The sequence below is a fragment of the Canis lupus genome, chromosome 5, assembly GCF_048164855.1.
Source record: "Canis lupus baileyi chromosome 5, mCanLup2.hap1, whole genome shotgun sequence".
In the NCBI taxonomy this organism is placed as follows: domain Eukaryota; kingdom Metazoa; phylum Chordata; class Mammalia; order Carnivora; family Canidae; genus Canis; species Canis lupus.
Genome location: NC_132842.1, coordinates 25,698,528 through 25,717,720, shown reverse-complemented (window position 1 = coordinate 25,717,720; position 19,193 = coordinate 25,698,528). Strand labels below are relative to the sequence as shown.

The window sequence follows — 19,193 nt, the reverse complement described above, 5'->3', positions numbered from 1 at the left end:
GCAGCAGGGGCTCCTGGGTGGCTCAGCAGTTGAGCATCTGCCTTTGGCTCAGGTCATGATCCCAAGGTCCTGGGATCGAGTTCCACATCAGACTCCCCAGGGGGAGCCTGCTTCTCCCTCTGCCTATGTCTCTGTCTCTCTCTCTGTGTCTCTCATGAATAAATAAATAAAATCTTAAAAAAAAAAAAAAAAAAGAGAAGCAGCAAGCACCACAGATGGGATTGTATGCAGCCCCATGGGACAGCAGCCGCCCCCTCCACCGCGACAGAGGCAGGGGCCAGGAGATGGTCAGCAGGACGCTTTCCCTCGAGTCCAGAGAGCTTGGTGCCCTCCTCTCTCTCTGCCCATCCAGCCACCTGCTCTGTTCTCCCCCTTTGTTGTCAGGAGGCGAGTCAGGACCAGAGGCTGGGTGCTGACTAAGGCATCAGGGCAAGTTCTATGGTTAATTCCATCTGGTCATCAGACCGTGATTGCTGCTGACATGCATGCAGATACATGGATGTGTTGTGGAGACTCGGGCCTGTGTCCTCCCTGCCGCTGGCCTGGTCTTGGGAGCCGAGATGCAATGTGACACCGCGTGTGGTTAGACCGGGTGTGCTGGGCTCTCTGGGCCCCCACATCTGTGCATCTGTCCTTTATCAGGGACCAGAAGGACCAAGTCAACGTGAAGAATGGGTTCCCTAGAAATTTACCCCCGCCCTGAAAATTAAACAGGGTGACTGCAGGTCGGATCGTGCGCTTTGTGCGCCTACCCACGCGTATGCTATATTTAATTTCTTCAGAAAAGCATATATTTAAACACATACTGGGAAACTGTGCCACATGCTTTGTATTAAGTGGTACATGAGGTCCAGCGTGCTGAGGATCGACTGTCAGTGGGTCACGTGGATCAGGAAATAGAAAGTTAATTGTTGTCATTGCATATGTACTGTAAGCTGGGGGTAAATTCAGAACAGTAGTTCTAGAACTCCAGAAGTACGTTTTTAGCAAATTTTGGTTTTATAGATGTTTTGTCTACATGGCTGATGTATTTTTTAAAGATCCTATTTATTTATTCATGAGAGACACACAGAGAGAGGCAGAGACACAGGCAGAGGGAGAAGCAGGCTCCCTGCAGGGAGCCCGACGTGGGACTCGATCCCAGGACCCCGGTATCACAGCCTGGGCCAAAGGCAGAGGTTCAACCACAGAGCCACCCAAGCGTCCCTGGCTGATATTTTTCAGTGACTTTCAGAATTCAGATGATTTTAACCAAATAGGAATAAATGTCTGATAAATAAAAATAATAGTCATAGCTACCATTTACTGAGCTCTTACTATGCCTTGAGCACTGTATAAAGCCAAGGCCTTATATGCACCTGAGCTCTTAAAAATAATAATATACCAGGCAAATGATAGAACAGTGATTAAATAATTTGTTTTCTCCCCCTGGATGCCCTTTCCACGAGAAGTCTGTCATTACAAAACTAAAAGCGTTAAGATAGTTTTGACTAGTAGAGGAGAGTTCTCTAACAAATCAGTGAATGTCTCTGCTGGCTGCTAGCTGACCTCCACCTAGATACAAGGATGATGGGAAAGACAAGTGTCTTCTAATTCAGCTTCACTTCACCTGTATTCCTAATCCATTACTAATAGCTGATGATGATTCACTAATATTTGGAAACGAGCACTTAAATAGAGGCGCTTCAGCCTACATTTGGCCAGGTCGTATCTCAGATTTCTGCAGCTCATGGAGGCATTAACTAGCATCACAACGCCTACCAAAACTCACAGATGCCTCTGGAGCATCAATTAGAGAATCCTAAGCACCGAGTTACCCAAATCACTCCTGAGTTGGTGTTGCCCAGGTGTTCAACCCCTGGAGGTCACTAACCAAAACTAAATCTCATCAGTAAGGAAAGCCAAGAGGCCCAAACCTAGGAACCCCTGGGACTGATTTCTGTAGATTTCTGTTTACTTGAGTGTGGTTCTCTGGGTCAGCCGAGGACGAGAGGGCTCATGGAGGAAAGTAGACCCTATCTCATCGTGGGTCACGGGCTATGGAAGCTAAAAGCGTTTTCTGGAGACAGTACTGTCCTCCAGTCACGTTACATGAGGACGCAAAAGCTCAAACAGGTAGGCGGCGAGGTGGAGGGCAAGAGCATCGTGTGTCTCCTGCCCCCGAGCCTGTTCCCCACGCAATTTCTGTGCCAGGTTATACCAAATGCGCCACTTAAGAGAATCGGGAATTCAGGACCCAGACGACCCATCCGTCCCTGCCATTACACCATACGATGTGCGGCAGGGGGACACGGTGATCCCTTTTCTCCTTCCACCCTCTGAGGAAGACTCAGATAGTAGGAATGAGCCTCCAGGCCATTCACCTAAACTGACAGGTGAACACAATGAACTTTTACAGAAGGGACGAAGAAAAGGGAAACTGTGGCCCTAAGGTTAAGTCCACTTGCATCTACAGCGAGGGCGGTGATGAGTGACTCAGGCGGTGCAACAGACTCACCAGGGAGTTTTTGAAATTACAGATGCCCGGGCCTGGGCCTCAGGTAAATTCAGTAAGAATCTCCCGGGGGGGCGGGGGGGAGGAGCCTGGTATTGGTGTTGCTGAAGCTCTCCACGTGATTCCAGCCTCCAGCCGAGTTTGAGAACCACTGTTGGAGAATGAGCACCATCAGCCCTGGGGGGAGCATGGTGGTGATTAACCTGTGTCCTCCTCCTGCACGTCTGGGTGCGTGGGAGTGCTCCCACCTGCTGCTGACTGTCCCACAATCGCAGGTAGTCTTGCTCCTCAGAGTGGGCTCCGTGGGCCAGCAGTGCTGCAGTCATCAAGGACTGTGTTACGTAGGCCGACTCCCGGGCCTCACCCCGGACCTGCATGGGCACTAGATCCTGGGTGCTGTGCATGTATCACAAAGCTTGACGCGCAAGCACTCGTAGGACCAGGCTGCACCAGGGCTGTTGTCCCAGGAATGTGTCACAAGTCACTCTAAGACGGCTCTGCCATGTGTGCACACACACCTCGTGCAGCAGCATGATGCATCTGCACAAGAGGGCAGAGCTCCTTTGAGGCTGGAGATCACACCACCTCCCCTCCTTCCCACCCCTCCCTCCCCCCGGCAAATGTCCCTGAAGTGATCTGGGTGACCTGACCATGTGGAGACACGTCAGGAAGGAGGCAAAGAGGTCACTGGCATGGGAGGAGGTCTTTTGTTGACCAGCAGCATCTTTGCATGCTGGAAGACTGTGTGTTTTCCATCCCATCAACTCTCAAAGACCTGCCGGAAAAAAAAAAAATCTCACCGGAGTGAGACTTACGTAGAAGTCATGTGTCCCAATCTATAAGGGGGTGAATGGATGTGGTGCTATTTTAAGCACAGGTTTTCTGGCCAGAATAAGCTTAATGCGGAAGCCAAGAGGAGCAATTGTCTGCCGCACAGAGTTCATCCCTAACACTCTGGCAGCGTGGTCCCACCTTGCAGAAACCACAGGCGTGTGGAGTCCTTGCTGTCTCGTCATCCGTGGACCTGCACTTCCTCACCAGGGGAGCAAAGCACACTGCCCCATCTCTCTCGATGGCCTCAGCATGAGAGACCTGTGCTGACAAAGCAGTTCAGCTACATGTTAGTGCCAGGGGTGGGACATACTGGCTTCTGAGAAGAGGCACTTTATAACCATATATGTGGGTGTGAATCTGGGGGCCTCAAAGGAAATACACCTGTTGTAGGTAGTTGTTGTGGGATTTCCCTGGAGTGGGTGCCCGTGTTCCGTCCCTTTTTGTAGGCCTGGAGACCTGGTTCACATGTCGGGTGGTTCACAGGCCCTTGAAATACAGCAGGCATCCTGGGTGGCAGTCTGTAGGCACAGAGTCATTTGTTGCCACCGAAAAACTCAAACCAACACGGCCAGCATTTGCCTAAGTCCCAATGTTGCTCGTCAGACCAGCGTCAAAGCGTGAATGGCGGCCGAAAGAAGAAGCAGGAGCCAGGCAGGGAAGGAAGCCCAAGAGGGACTGGGCCCAGAGATGAGTGCACCCCGAGAGGAGGATGCTTCCAGGGTGACATACCTCCTGGCGTGTGTTAGACCCGCACGGAAAAGCGGACCCAGGCAAGGCACACAGAAGGGGAGAGTCAGACCAGCAAACATCTTGTGTTTATTTTGCTTATCACAACCAAACAGCCAGCTCATGAGAAGAGCCCTCAGCTGAGTTTCTGACCCCAAGGACAGAAGCCTCATTGGCATCACCGTTGCCTTCTGATGTCACCTTGGAGGTCAGGCCCCAGCACTGGTGCTGCCTCTGCCGATTTCCAGTCCAAGACAGGCCCATCCCAACCCGCGAGGGGAGCCAGACTCTACCTCTTGGTAAGGGAGACACTGAAATACAAGGGAGGCCTGTGCATGACACACTGTGCGTCGTCCTTGCTTTGCTCTCCCCACTCTGGGCTTCTCAGGAGAGCTGAATTGATTGGTTGGAGCTGCCGAGGAGCTTCTCCTTCCTAACCCCGCACTTTTGGGGATTGGCAAGCCATGTTGTGCCATCAGTCCTCACCATGCCTCAGAGTCACACGTGCTGAGCCCCCTCACCCTTGGCCTTGGGAGGAAGCACGAGTCCGTGCCCCTCACGGCAGCAGGACACAGCAGCCCCGGTCAGCACACCAGCTCGTTAGTGAACTTGAGCTCCAGACTCTCAACCGCCAGTTGACTAACCATGAAATCTCCTTACCATGAAAGGGAGGGGGCGAGCAAGGGAGAGGACATTCTGGTCTTTGTGGCAATGTTTGCTAAGGCCTCCTCAAGGCGCTTTGACGACATTGGCTGAGCTGAAGTGTGTCGTGCCAGTTTGAAAGGACACACCTGTGTTCTGTAACTCGCCTCACAGGAGTTAGCCACTCATAGTCAGGGACGGGATAAGACAAATGGGAGAACACTTTGCACACAAGGCCCGGACCTCTGGTGAGGCAGGTCTCTCTCGAAAGCAACCGTACACAGTGCCTAGGTCCCAAAATGGCATCCCAGGGACTGTGACCTTCAATATCTTTGACAGCATGTGGTTGGACAGATGTTGCAGTTGAAGGTCTTCAGATGTGCTCAGAAGCATTTTACTTTGACTCTCTTCTCTAAACATGAAACGCCCTTCAAGTTTTATGATAATTCCGATATTACGTATCTCCCGTGGTAACGTGAAAAGGCCTTAGTGGGAAAATGAGAATTGAGCTTAGACTTTTTTTTTAAAAGATTTTATTTATTTATTCATGAGAGACAGAGAGAGAGGGAGGCAGAGACACAGGCAGAGGGAGAAGCAGACTCCATGCACGGAGGCTGATGTGGGACTCGATCCTGTGACTCCGGGATCACGCCCCGGGCTGAAGGCGGCTCTAAACCGCTAAGCCACCCAGGCTGCCCTGAGCTTAGACTTTAACAAAATTCCAAATAATGAAAGAATGAACACACTGGCTGGCTAGGCTAGGTATTGGAAGGGAAAGGGTTGGATCTGGCCTAAAGCTTGAAACAGTGAAGAACCAGGTCTGAGCAGAGCTGAGTGCAAAAGAGAACCTGTAAAGACTTCTCAAGCTGTGAGCCTTCCAGGTGCCTTCATGACACAGCAAAGAGAAGTCACTGACAACCTACCTTTCTCCCCAAAAACAGAAATGTGCTGTTTCTCATAGGATGGCAAGGAGAGAACTATGCCCCAGAGTTCTGTTTTCACCCATTCATTCCCTCTCTGCACAATCTCCAGTTTCCATCATTCATCCACATGGCTCCCTCTGCCTCTGCCTCCTGTGCCCTGCTGCCTCCCAAATCTTGATCTGAAAATCAGATGTCTCTGCCAAGCCCCAAACCTAGTATCTGGTAGCTGCTACTGGAAAGTTCCATGCAATTGGTCCACAGGCTGTTGCAATACTAAAGTCATCTTCCCACCAACACCCAGGCCCTCTTCACATAGTACCCATCCAAGTGGATGGATATGCCTCCTGAAGCAAGAAGCCGGAAGTCCTCCTCAACCCCTCCTCTTCCCATACTGCCCCATCTCCGTACCCCATTTCTGATCAGCGAGGAAATCCTGTGTTTTCCCTTGGCAGTGTCTCTGGAATTCTGGCCTCTTCATCGGGTGGGACTATAGTTGTCACCACAGCTAGTAGAAGCACAGAGGGGATTAAGAGATTTGCAAAGTTATCCTATAATGACCATACTCATTCATCTTCCAGCTGCTCCCTTGAGAGGGAGAGGATGGGGTGGAATTAGGACACTGGGGTTGCACATTACCCGCAGCATGCTGCAGGAGTGTGTGAACATGGTTGTGTTGTGTCTATGGCAGAAAAAATGGATACACCTACTGAGCCTTCAGGGAGAGATCTGACCTCCATACTATGTCCCTTACTTTTTCTCCAGCTTCTGTGACACTCTTGTTCATGCACTGTACTCCAGCCACAGGATCCCACACAAGTGTCGTTTCACTTCTACAAAGGTAGAACCGAATATTCCTTCCTTGTAATCCACTGTAGCAGATAATGTGATTCATCCCTTAGCATCACTGCTGAATGTTATCCCCCCCCACCACTGCCCCATTGTTCACCTCTCCATCTCTCCTGTATTAAGCTCCAAATGCCTCAAGGAGAGAGTACATTCTCAGAGCCCAGCCTCACACCATAGATGCTACTGAACAAATGTACCTTGAGGGCAGCCCAGGTGACTCAGCGGTTTAGCACCACCTTCAGCTCAGGGCCTGATCCTGGAGAACCGGGATCGAGTCCCACGTCAGGCTCCCTGCATGGAGCCTACTTCTCCCTCTGCCTATGTCTCTGCCTCTCTCTGTCTCTGCGTCTCTCATGAGTAAATAAATAAAATCTTTAAAAAAAAAATGTGCCTTGAAGAAACTCTCAGGAATAGCTTTTATTCATTGACACTCTCTCAACATCAAAAAAATCCCAAGAGTTCTTTATAATCCTAGGTTTCTCTACAGCTGATTATATAATCTGATTCAATCCTCACAATCGTAGGAATGCATTGAGATTTCCATTATGATCCTTGCTCCAAATAGGAGTTCACCAAGGCTTCAGGAGGTCAAGTGGCCTGACCGTATGTCCTTGGAGTTGGCGAAGCCAAGACTCCAACCCAGACCTTGTGATTGTAATTGTGATGTTCTTTCCACCACAGAACAAATAAAGCAGCCCAAGTTTTCCAAGACCTCATTCAGAGAAGAAACCATCAAAATAGATGAGCCACTGCAGATCAAGTGCTGTCAACAAAGGCTTCTTGCCTCGCTTCCTTCATATAAAATGTGTCCCGTATTCTTAACGGATCCCCTTTCTGAGCTTTCCCCTGCCATTTGAATTTTGGTTACAGTGCCGTATACTTGAAGGCCTAAACCAGAATCTGATCTTTAGAAGACTGAGCTCCAGGGTGAGGGTATTTATAGAACAATTGAACCGTCATAATTTCCCTGAGCGCTGCCAACAAGTAATTTCCAAAGTTGGTAAACGATCTCACACATGAGAGTAGAAGGTAGAAATCAAAATGAGACAGTAGAATTAAACTCGAACTCATAAAGAATTAGCAACACTGGAGGGGAGATCTTCATTTGGCAAAATACCAGCCAAAGTTTAGTCCTACTGCAGAAGATGAGATGAATAAATAGAGTTGCTAAAAACAATATCAGATGTCTTGCTCAGATGTTTAATGGATTTGCATTTTAAACATGGCTAATATGAAATAGCCCTTAAGGCATTTTTTTTAACTTGCCATCTATTTTTAGTAGGGAATAATTCTTTAAAAACCAGCCTCATTTGTTTAAAAAAAAAAAACTTAATCATTTTTGCCTAAGCGTGATTAAGAGAGGAATATTACACCAGTTGTCTGCTTCCATTCACTTACTATGAATCCAAAAGGCCAGGGAGGTAGCTAAATAAACTGATGGAGAAAGGCCACTGAGTGAGGTATGGCATTTATTTGTCTGATGCAAATGGAGTTGTCATTCCTGAGCCAATCAAACCATGCATTTTTTATGAGAGGTTGCAAGTTGCAGAGATGGAAATGTTAGACACTAATTAATAAACGTGGCTGGCGGAGCAACTCAAACAACTCAGGACTCTGACACTAAGCTAGGGAAGGATCAGTAGAATGCGAAATTCAGTGGGGCTTTTCTGTGGATTTGATGAGACGCCGGTACCCTGTCAGAAGGTTCAAGAGAAGATACAGTTGGCTTAAGTTTTCCAAGTTAGTTTTGAACCCGAGGTTTTAAAGATTTGCTTGATAGAAGGATATCCTTGTGGTGGCTTTAGTTTGCCTTGAAGTTGAAAGGGAGCCTGAGATTACTGGATAAAACATCGCTAATCTTAACAGCGCTCAAGCCGCAGAGAGTGGGCGAACGGAGCTCGGCACTGCACGCGGAACACCCGTAGACCCCACGGTTGGTGCAGGGAGTGGTTTTGCATTGTGTCACCCAGTTCACACTAAATTGAGCTCACACAGCTTGTAAATATTGCAGAAGAATTACTGGAAAGCTTCTCTGAACCTTACAAAGGAGGGCACCTACATGAATTAAACTTTGGGGGCTTGACAAGAACATAATGCAGTCTCGTTGCTATGCAATAGACAAAGTTGCAGCCCAGGAAATTGTCACCTTTCAACTCTCTATGATCTACAAAATGGCAATTGCACAAGATGGGTAGGTGTTCCTAGGTGACAAACACACAGCGGTTACGTTGGCAAAGGGAACACGCTCTTTCTATGGCGGAGCAGGGTTGCCATGCCTTTCTGGGGATGAGCCTATGGATAAGGTTCCAGTAAGAGGGAGTTGTCCACTTTGAGGAGAGTTGAAGAGAAATGTTGAGCAATCGCGAGAAACAAGCCTGAAAAGGTAATTTGGGGTCAAAGCATGGAGTTGCTTGGAAGGCCAAGGAGCTGGAATTTAATTTGGCAGATCATGGAAAGTTTTTGGGCAAGAGACAGAAACTACTAGACCAGAGTTTTAGGCAGATTAAAAAGACAGTGGTGTATGAGATGCTTGGAAGGCAAGGGCCCAGAGTGGAGAGGGGGCCATTTCAGGAATCTGAGGGAGCGAACAACAAGGTGGCAGCAACGGCAATCGCAAGGAGTAAAAGAAGGAAAACAAACTGAAGGGAAATGAGATCTAAATGGAGAATTCCAAAGGGAAGAAAAGTCAGCAAATGGAGGGGCCAAGCCAGAGCAGCAGCCCGGGGAGGACCCGGGGAAGCGGACCCAGTAGCCGTCTCGTCTCATCCAGCACGCGGGCGCCAGCAGGTGACCCAAGCCCCAGCGCAGGCCAGCGGGTTGCACCATCCAAAGGGTGTTTCCTGCAGGGGTGCGGCTACGGGTAGGGGGGGGGGGTTGAGAGGATTCCAGTAAACGGTACCAGGGATGGCCAGGAACCAGGTCAAGCCCCCAGGAGGAGGCGAGCTCCCAGCCTGGCCAGGACTCCTGGCACCGAAGGGCCAGGTCACAGGCAGGTGTCCCCACACAGGGTGAAGGCCAGTGAGGGAGGCACCCGTGATCCACACACCAGCACACGGAGCTCACTTCACCCCACTTCACCGGGGTCTGAAAACGGCTGGTGTTGGGGAAGGAGCCACCATGAGCCTGGCAGGCCGGGGTCTCCTTATGCCCGAGGCGGAGGGAGAGCGGAGCCCGAAGATGGCCATTACAGGCAGAGCCTACTGTCGGGGGGACAATTTCTTTTTTTTTTTTTTTTTTTTTTTTAATTTTTTTAATTTTTATTTATTTATGATAGTCAGAGAGAGAGAGAGAGAGAGAGAGAGAGAGGCAGAGACAGAAGCAGAGGGAGAGGGAGAAGCAGGCTCCATGCACCGGGAGCCCGACGTGGGACTCGATCCCGGGTCTCCAGAATCGCGCCCTGGGCTAAAGGCAGGCGCTAAACCGCTGCGCCACCCAGGGATCCCCGGGACAATTTCTTTTTAAACCGGACTCATTTGTCTTCACACAGGAGGTTATGCTAAGTCTGTGGCATGTGGAGCCATAGTGCTGGAAATATAAATGAACTCCCCAGGTCATTAAACCACTCCTTAATGGCCAGGCCAGGCATTATTATTTCCGTGTGTGTGTTGCGTGGCTCAATTAGGCAGCATGTCTAATTTAGCATCTGGGTAACATCTGGAAGGATGACTCTTGGAGCATCCATCATTGGTTTTGGAAGACAATTCCACAATCAAAAGAGAGATCACAATTAGAAAGGGTATCTGTATGTTTCCCATGTAGCAATAAGGGCAAATTATTACCTTTCTCTCAATTCGGGCTCATTAATCAGGAGTGATTGTGGTCTCCCAGCTGTCACACCAAATCCTCGCAGGGTCTTCTGCGGGACTTGGGGCCTGTCCCAGCAGCACTGGGATCCTACAAGCCTTCTCGTACAGTGAGCCTGCCCGTTTGTCTTCGTTTCCAGAATGCTTTTATGCCTTCCAGGGTTTGTTTGTTTTATTTTTTTGTCATTAAAACATCTCAAGATTCGAGACAAAGCAAGATGCAGTGTCACAGTTTTAACTAGTGACGCCTTACTTTGCTCCAGATTTATTTGGGAGCTCGATCACTTGGATGAATTGCTTATTATATCCCAAAGACGCAGTGATGAGAGGGGAGGCCTGAAATGTTATCAAAGAAAGGGTTTTCTGCTCACAATAATGTTGCTAAACACAATAGCAGTGCCCTTCTACAGAAATAACAGCTAATGAGGTACCACATTTGACTGGAGGGTGACAGAGAGACATAGATTAACCTTTCTAAGTAATATACTCTAATAGTTCCCAGAAACATCAAACTAAGCCCGGAGTGACGTTCTCCTTGAATAGCGGGCTCTTGAAAGCGATAGGCGCCCACTTCGTCGTAACAGTTGTGTTTCATTCACATGCCTCCTACTTGGAGCCTACTCATTTTTCTTGTAATTTTAAGAGTCAGTAAAGCGAAATGGAAGCTTGTGTGACTATTTGATATGAAAACACGGAGCCTAATCACAGCTAATGAGTGTAATAAATGCCGGGCCGTACCTCCTCTTGTGTGTCTGTGTTGCGCGTACAGAAGGTAACACAGGCGGAGTGACGAGGACACCCGAGTTACAGATGGGGCTGTGGAATGTTACTTGACAGCCAATTAGAGTAATCTGTCAGAAATGATGACTTAATCACCATAACAGACTCCGAATTCCCTCACAGAATTCCACCCAGAGTAATCTAATTTTCCCGCCTTATTTTATTTTACTTATTTTATTTAAAAAAAAAAATTTCCCCCCTGGACTGAACGGTTGTGCTGTTTATTTTACCCCCCCTCACCCCCACCCTTGTTATCACACATGATTATAATAGAGATGTAATAAATAGATCGTATCATTATAGCTGAATAGGCTGCTCTGTAGCCCGATAGACCAAAAGCAGAGATACCATTTGGGTTTTCTAGGTTTTTTTCTCCTGGATTTGGGGGTGGAATGAAACTAGCTGCATTCCTGCCAGGTGAGCCAGAAAAGCCGTTCCTTCCAGTTACGCTATCTTGGGTTTTGAGGGGACCTTTCTTTTCCGCTCCCCCCCACACTCCAGATTTTGATGCTGGGTAAAATCCTAATGATAGTTCAGATGACTTCAGTCAGCGCCGACGCTCTCCGTGCTGGTGGCGCTTCATGTGTATCAGTCAGTGACTATCAGGAAGAAATAATTCTTTCCACTCGGAGTCTTCTCCCCCAGTTGTGATTTGCCGTGGGAAGAGAAAAGGTGACTTCTGTTTCTTTATTGTCATCCTGTTCAAAGCCATGGTGATTTCCTGGGCTTGGATCACTCTTGCAAAAATTTAGGTTAGCAAATGTTGGTGGAACGTTAACCGCACCTACTGTGTTGACTCCGTTCGTGGCATGGCACAAAAGCAATTTGGAGTTGCACGGGGGTCCAAAGTATAGATGAATCCCGTGCACTCTGCTTCCGCCAACAAATTCCCTCTTCAGAGGGCAGCTGTGCGCTCGGTTTTCTCCAGTTTCCAGCGCCAGCTTCCTAGTGTGAACGATGCTCAGCCAGCAATAAGTGGTCCACACTGATGGATTTTTATGGATTCTAGTGTCCTTCCTTGTTCTCCCAGTTTGGGAGGAAACCACAAAACGTAGGACCAGGTAATGTCAGGGACTCAAAATTATTTTCCTCTCTGAGAATAAGAGAGAGCCAGTCTTGCTCTTCATCAGTCCGCTTCTCATCGATGTAGGCGGAGAACATTTCAGAGAGCTTGGCCCATGAAACAAACCTCAGAGTCCGATTCCACTGTGTGTGTTGCGTAGAAGGACCTGATGAAGGGATTTTGGAAGAATCAGCCCTGAACCTCTGGATTAGGACAGAACACCTCCTTCACCACCAAATGGCACATTCGCTGAGGCAGTACTTTCCCGACATGGCGATAAGGCCATGGGTTTTTTCCTTTCCATCATTGCAACCTTTTGAGTTTTCTTTCCTTTTGCCTTTTTTTTTTTTTTTTTTTTGTAGAAAATACAGTAATTCTTGTTCTGAGGCTAACTTAAAATGTTTTTTACGTGCATGTGTAATACACACTGATACACATCTGGGTACACTCGTATATGATTCTAAAAGGGAAGAAAATTAGACAATCTCTGGGTTTACTATGGAAGGGGGAAATCATGGCAATTTTATTGGTTCCTAGAAACCCCAAATTCACTTGCAGCACAACTCTGTGGACATATGCTTAGGGGCAGGGTGGAGGAGTGGTCGGGGACGTAAGCTCCAGGCCGGGACAGACCTGAGTGTGAATCCCTGCTCCACTACTGACCTGCTGTCTGGCTTGACCAGGTTGCGTATCCCCACCTCCGTCTCCAACCCTCCTTGGCTCACCATATATACCTGTCTTGGGCTTGTTGGAACAGTTAAGACACACAAAGAGCCTACAGTAATGTTTGGCACAGAAAAAAATGAGAAGGAAAGGCTTCCTCTGTTTTACACACACACACACACACACACACACACACACACACACACACCCCTCGCAAAAATTGTCTGAATTCTCCACTTCACTGACCAGGGGTAGCTATGGGCTGGTTGTGGCTGATGCAACACATGATTTGCGTCCTCCAGTTTCTCGCAGAGGTGCCATTCTGCTAAAGGTATCTTAGCAAGTTGACCATACTGAAGTCCTTAGTAAGGGTCAGTCAACTTTCCAGAAGCTACCTTTGTTTCTCTGTACCCTCCCTTGCGTGGAGCATAGTAGAACTGTGACCAAAAACGCCCCACATACCTACATGGAGAGACAGGCCAGCCTACATAGCTTTGGGGTGCCTTCCTGGAACAGGGCCCCATGACCATTCACACAGCCTTTCAGCTGCGGGCAGGGCACGCCTCCAGTGGGAGGGAAATCTTTTGAGACTTCTTTCTGCAGGCACCTGGGTGGCTCAGCGGTTGAGCACCTGCCTTTGGCTCAGGGGCTGATCCTGGAGTCCTGGGATCGAGTCCCGTATTGGGCTCCCTGCATGGAGCCTGCTTCTCCCTCTGCCTGTGTCTCTGCCCCTCTCTCTTTCTCTCTCTCTCTCTCTCTCATGAATAAATAAATAAAATCTTTAAAAAAACTTATTTTTGCCATATATAAAACCTTGGTGAGAAAAAGGGCAGGACGTGCTGGTGCCTGGGGTGTCCGCGGTGGCCGGTGCGGCCAGGCAGGAGGGGTTCTGCACGAGCCCAATTGCACCGCCACGGGGGGGGGGGAAGGAAAAGTTGTCGTTTGTCTCAGAGGGCCAGAGCCCTGTCATTCTCTCACTTGGGGCCCGGCTCTCGTGTGGTGGGAAGTCACGTCTCCCCCGCCTCCCCCCGCCCCCTCTCTTCCATCCTTTAAATATTTTATGGGCCCTGAGCTTATAATATGTACCATCACGGCTGCTCCCTCAGGGGTCAGGACAGGTTTAGTAATGAGATGCAGAAGAGTGACTCTGTAAAAACCCACTTCAGGTTAAAAATGGCATGTTTTATTGAATCTCGTGTTAAAGGTGGTTAACTCCTCAATCGGAGCCGGCTGGGGTTCAACGAGTTTCACCACGGGTTTGTCCTCTGGGCGGCGCCCCCGGGCCTCCCGCAAGCCCCAGCCTGTGTTAACCGGCTGCTGGAACTCAGAGGCTCCCCTTACCTGTCGCAGGCCCCGGGGTCTGCGGGGTCACGACCAACTCCATCTATAGTGGGCACTCGAGGGAGCGCGGCCTGTGAGTGCTGAGGCAGGTGGCCCAGCCCACCTGTCACCGGGACGTGATGGGACCCAGGTGTGGGTGGTGACAGCTGCTGCCAGAGTTAGAACAGCTCCCTGGGCTTTGCCCCCATGTTCCCTCTTCCCGAGCCACAGCTGGGTGCTGCTGTGACAAATCCAGGGTCACCGCGTTCAGGAGTGAGGAACGGTGATCTCTGATCCTGTCAAGAGATCTGCCATCTGGAGAGCAAGGGTTGCAAAGCCCAGTTCTGGGGCCCCGTCTATATATGGGGGGACGAGAGGAGGGAGAGCCAGGTGCCCCTGACACGTTAGGAGGTGGGATAAAGTGGGGGGAGCTTTGTCCTGGAAGGCTGGCATGGCCCGGTGCCAACTTATGGCCTCCCCTGAGAGTGGAGGTGTGTGGTGGCAGCTGTGCCCATGCCACGAGGGGCAGTCTACATGTCCTCGTGGATGCCACACACAGGTCTGGTGCAAGACTCAGCCCTTAACCTCAAAAAGCTCCGGCTCACTGCAAGTGTGATCAGGTCCCCCAAGAGATGACCTCAGCGAACCACAGTAACCGTCCCCTTCTCCTGGGAGTTCCCACCTTCTGTCCATGGGATGGAATGCTTAATACACAGATATGACCAAAATTAACCAATTTCTAAGGAGCGTGCTTGGCTCCAGTCGGTTCTCCCCGCCCGCTCCCCCCGGCCTTCCCCTACCAGGAGGGAAGGAGCTCTTAAAATTTCCCCTTTTGTTAGATTTCATCTGTTTTTTTGTTTTGTTTTTTTTTTATTTCATCTGTTTTTAAACAGGGCTAGAGACCAAGAAGTTAAATAGTACCTTAATGCGTAACTTGAGGCAAAATGTTGTTCTACAATAGAATGAAAAATTCATGTGCAAAGAGATCTTCAAGGAAATAGACGTAGAAGCCTTTTCTTCATAGGAATGCAAACTTGATGAAATATGTTAAGTCAAATTTACTGCCACGAACAGGATCCATTTTCCAAAACGATTGATCTTAGCATTTCCCCAGGACAAGCACTCTGCCAACAGGGAGTCCCGTTGTGTAGGTTTGCTCCGAGGGCAGCTGACTCGACCGCGAGTCATAGACTCGCTACTCCTGTTCCATCCGGCCTCGGGCAAACCGCCCCGTGGATGTCACAGACTGGTGTTGATAAAAATCCCTAGACTCCTCCAGCAGCATAGACAGATCATGACGGTACAGACCCCTGAAGATTTTTCCAGACACGGCCCACCTTGCATGCTTCTAGAGATGCAGATTCCGCTTAAGTGGCGTGTGTCCCTTAGGAGACCCCTCGGTCCAGAGAAGCAGCAGCTCGGACACCCTGGGTTTCACCTTTGGTTCTTGAGCACGAGGTGAGGACGTGGTTGCTGGCCGCCAGTCTGGTTCTAAGCTTTAATTCAAGCTTCAGTTGACTTGCATTGATTTCATCTTACTTGAAACTCTCCATTCCCCGAGCGTTTCCCTCCCTAGTAGCCTCGTTGTGCTTTTAGGTATTTCGTATTTGGTGAATGACCCTCTCTAGTGACTTCTGTTGCTTCCTAGTTTGAGTTAGAAGGTTGTCATGTCATTCTTTTGTAGCACTGCGGCCAATTTTCTCTTATTCCGTGCCTTCGAAGGTGGTGTCTACTTTGAAACATCCTTCAGTCAGGTCCTGGGGGTTGTTAGGACCCCTTCCAGATTGACCTCCAACACCGCTCGGGCTCAGACACCACCTCCGACTTGCCCTCCCTTTGTCTGCACCTATCATTTCTGGGTTCCCACACTGCATGTCTCATCGCACACGTGCCACTCATGTGTCCGCCGCCCTCGCTACATTACAAGCTCCATCGGGACCAGACTCCTCCATCCGTGTGTTCCCAGCATCTGACTGACAAGGTGTCTGGCAAACCAAGCAATAAGTGAATGAATGTGTCGTGCTAGTCATCCTGGGCCAAGTCTTTGAAACCACTTCCTGGTCTAGGGAAGGAATCCCTTTCTTACACCTTGAAACCTTCCACTAGAATGCCACTTCCTTTCCCGTCACTTTCCTGCTCCCCTCAACAAATCTCCCAAGCTTCTTCGGAATCGTGAGATTTTGAGGAAGCGAAACAACATCGCAAGAACAACTCCTCCAAACAATTTTTTTTTTTTTTTTTGGTTTGTCTTCCTTGATGCCTGTATTCTGTAAATTTGTACCTGAAATGAACTTTTCATGATAATGAACCATTCTCCATCCAGTACTAACAGAACACCTCTCTGCAGGAAGGTCACGCACATGATCTAAGTAGTCTTCCGAACATTCCTGAAGGAAGGTGACCGTCCGTTCAGAATTCACCATGCTCTGACCATCCAACTACATGAAGTTGACTTTCTCTCTCTCTCTCTCGGTGGAGCTGAGTGTCTCGGCAGCTGCAAGAAAACCAAGAGTCAAGTCTTAGAGTAGATGAAGTGCTGGAGGAGGTCAGAGGAGAGAGGTGGCTTCCACCTGATGGGGTGTAGCAGCACCTTCAGTGGGTGAGGCCTGTAGTCCTTCATCGTAGGCTCGTGTGTCCAAGTCCCATAGTGGGCATTTAGTAGAGAAGCACTGTGATCTGGGGGCGGAATCAGCCCTGGATTAAGGGAAGAGCTTAGTTTTTTTTAATCCCAGCTCTGTCGTTAGCCAGCTGTGTGTGTCCTTAGTGAAGTCACTGTTCCCTTCAGACCTATAAAGAGCATCGGCCCCAATGCTCCCTGGGTCCTTTACAGCTTTAGAGTAGAACGACTTCTGTTCTTACAGAATTACAGCTCCCAGAGCTCCTGCCTCAGACCTCCGAGCACGTCAGAGGGCCATCTGAATGCCCACAGCACTCTGTCTGGGCCCCTTTTCTGATGTTGGCCACCATTCCTTCTGTGTATTTGTGCACGTCAATCACCATGATGGATTGTAGGCTCGCTGAGGGCAGGAGTCCTCTTCGTTCATTTTTGTGTCCTGGACTTAGTGTAAGCACACTCCCCTCCTCTCTCCTTGCCTTAACCTGTGACTCTCATCGGAGTCTTTTCAGCACTTTCACCTGTACGTCTTTGCTTTCTGGCAAAGAAAGACTCCCCCTCCTCATCCTCTGCCCAAGACTCCACTGAGCTTTTTGTATTCCCAGCCCCGCCTTTGGCAGCGAATCTTCTTGAAATAATCATGTCCATGTCTCATGTCCCCTGCTGCTTTCTTCCTGTTATTCCCCACTTCCTACCATTGGGCATTCTGGCCCCGCCATCCCTACAGAAACTGGTTTCGATCAATTCCCAGGAAAATATCTTATTATCACCAAAGGATCCTTGGGCGTTTTCATCGTAGCAGCTAGCAGCGCTTGCTCTCACCACCACCTTCCTCTGAAAGCTCTCCCACAGGCTCTCATGGGACCATTTGTTCTGCTCCTGCTCCTCTGACTGCCCCATGCCCCGTCCCGCTTAGGTTCCTCTTTCCTGATATTCTCTGTGGTTCTCTTGACATGCCTTGGCTCTTGGCTCTTTTCACTTTATGTTCCCTCCTGGACAGTTGTGTGCGTGCCTGCGGCTCCCACTGACCCCCACCCCGGGGCCATCGCTACAGCCTGACATGCACACCCTCAACTTCTCTCCAGCCCCAGTCACATCAAGCGTGGCGTGTCCAGATCTGCATTAATCAGTCTCCCACAAAACCATCTTCTTGTGTTTCCCCTATTTGGGCCAGGCTCCCATGATGCTTCTCTCTCCCCCTCACCCCCACAACTAGCCAGTGGCCTCTGAGGTTTAGACCTTCATCAGTTTCACTCGGGTGTTTGCGGCAGCCTCTTAGCTGTCTCCCCACCGATATCTCTCTTCTGTAATCTGTCCATCACATCATAGCCAGAAAGGACTTTTCTAGATTTCCAGATTTGATCTTGTGGCCCTGGCTACTTGAATCTTCTATGCCTCACTTGACTTTGAGACACAATTTCAGTTCCTTAGGACACAGGATCCTCTGAGCCCAGGGTGCCGACTGCCTTTGCACCTCCTTCTCCTGCCTTTCCCCACACGCATATTGGCCTCCTTGCTAGGAAGAAGTATGCTTTTTCTCACCACTGTGCCTCGTGTGGTATATCCTGCTGGTTTCGGATGCCATTCCCCCCCCTCTTCTGCCAACAAGTCCAAACTTGGCCTTTAGGACTCAAGTCACACATCCCCTCTGCTAAGAAGCCTTCCCTGTCCTCCCCAAGCAGGATGAAGTGCCTGCCCCCATGTGCTCCAACATTGCCTTGGACTACCATAGCACTTACCATGTTGCTCCAGGGGCTGTCTACCAGTCGGTCTCCACCCCATCCACAGTGAGCACCCAAAGGGTCCGAACTTCTCCCTTTGGCCTTGAGCCTGGGACACAGTGGATACTTGACACATCTTTGCTGAACGGGTAGATAAAGGCATGCTAGAAGGATGGCCACGCAAGGCCCCAGCCTGTCTTCCCCAAGCATTGGCTGTAGGATAGAGCCCACATTGCTTAGCCCAAACCAGGCCTTTCAACACTTTGCTTCTGTCTGCTTTTTAGGAATAAATTCCAGTCTTTTCTGAAAAGACTGGTCTACTTAACTGACCCCTGAACATTCCATTCTCATTCTAGTCTCTCCTCCACAAATTGAATATGTTAATGGAGTGGGACTCCGATTAGACCCCACATGTCAAGGCCTATGTTCTATGCATAAGAGCATCTTGCCTTTCAGAATCAACGAAGCAGCCCTGAATTATTTAGCCTCTCGTCCCCTGATAGTCCTCCCTCTTTCCTGTTCCCCTTGTGTTTTGAAGACCCTGGCAGGCATTAGCTACACATGGCCCCGACGGCCCGATGATAATTTCCCATCATTTAAGTGCCAGAGCCAAGTACCATTCCCCTTCCCTTTAAATTGGATAAAACCCAGAGCTGTGGCTTGCAAGTGATGGCAGTCCACTGGGGGAATTAAGGGTTCAGAGAGAACGGGACCCATTTTAATAAAAAGCATTTGCACGGCCAGTGATTCCATCTACACTGTGG

General features: G+C 49.4%; 1 protein-coding gene across 20 annotated transcripts in view; it reads left to right on the top strand.

Moving 5' to 3' along the window:
* Nucleotides 1-19,193, top strand: part of CELF2 (CUGBP Elav-like family member 2) — an 815,242-nt gene that overhangs the window by 712,961 nt on the left and 83,088 nt on the right. The window lies entirely within an intron of this gene.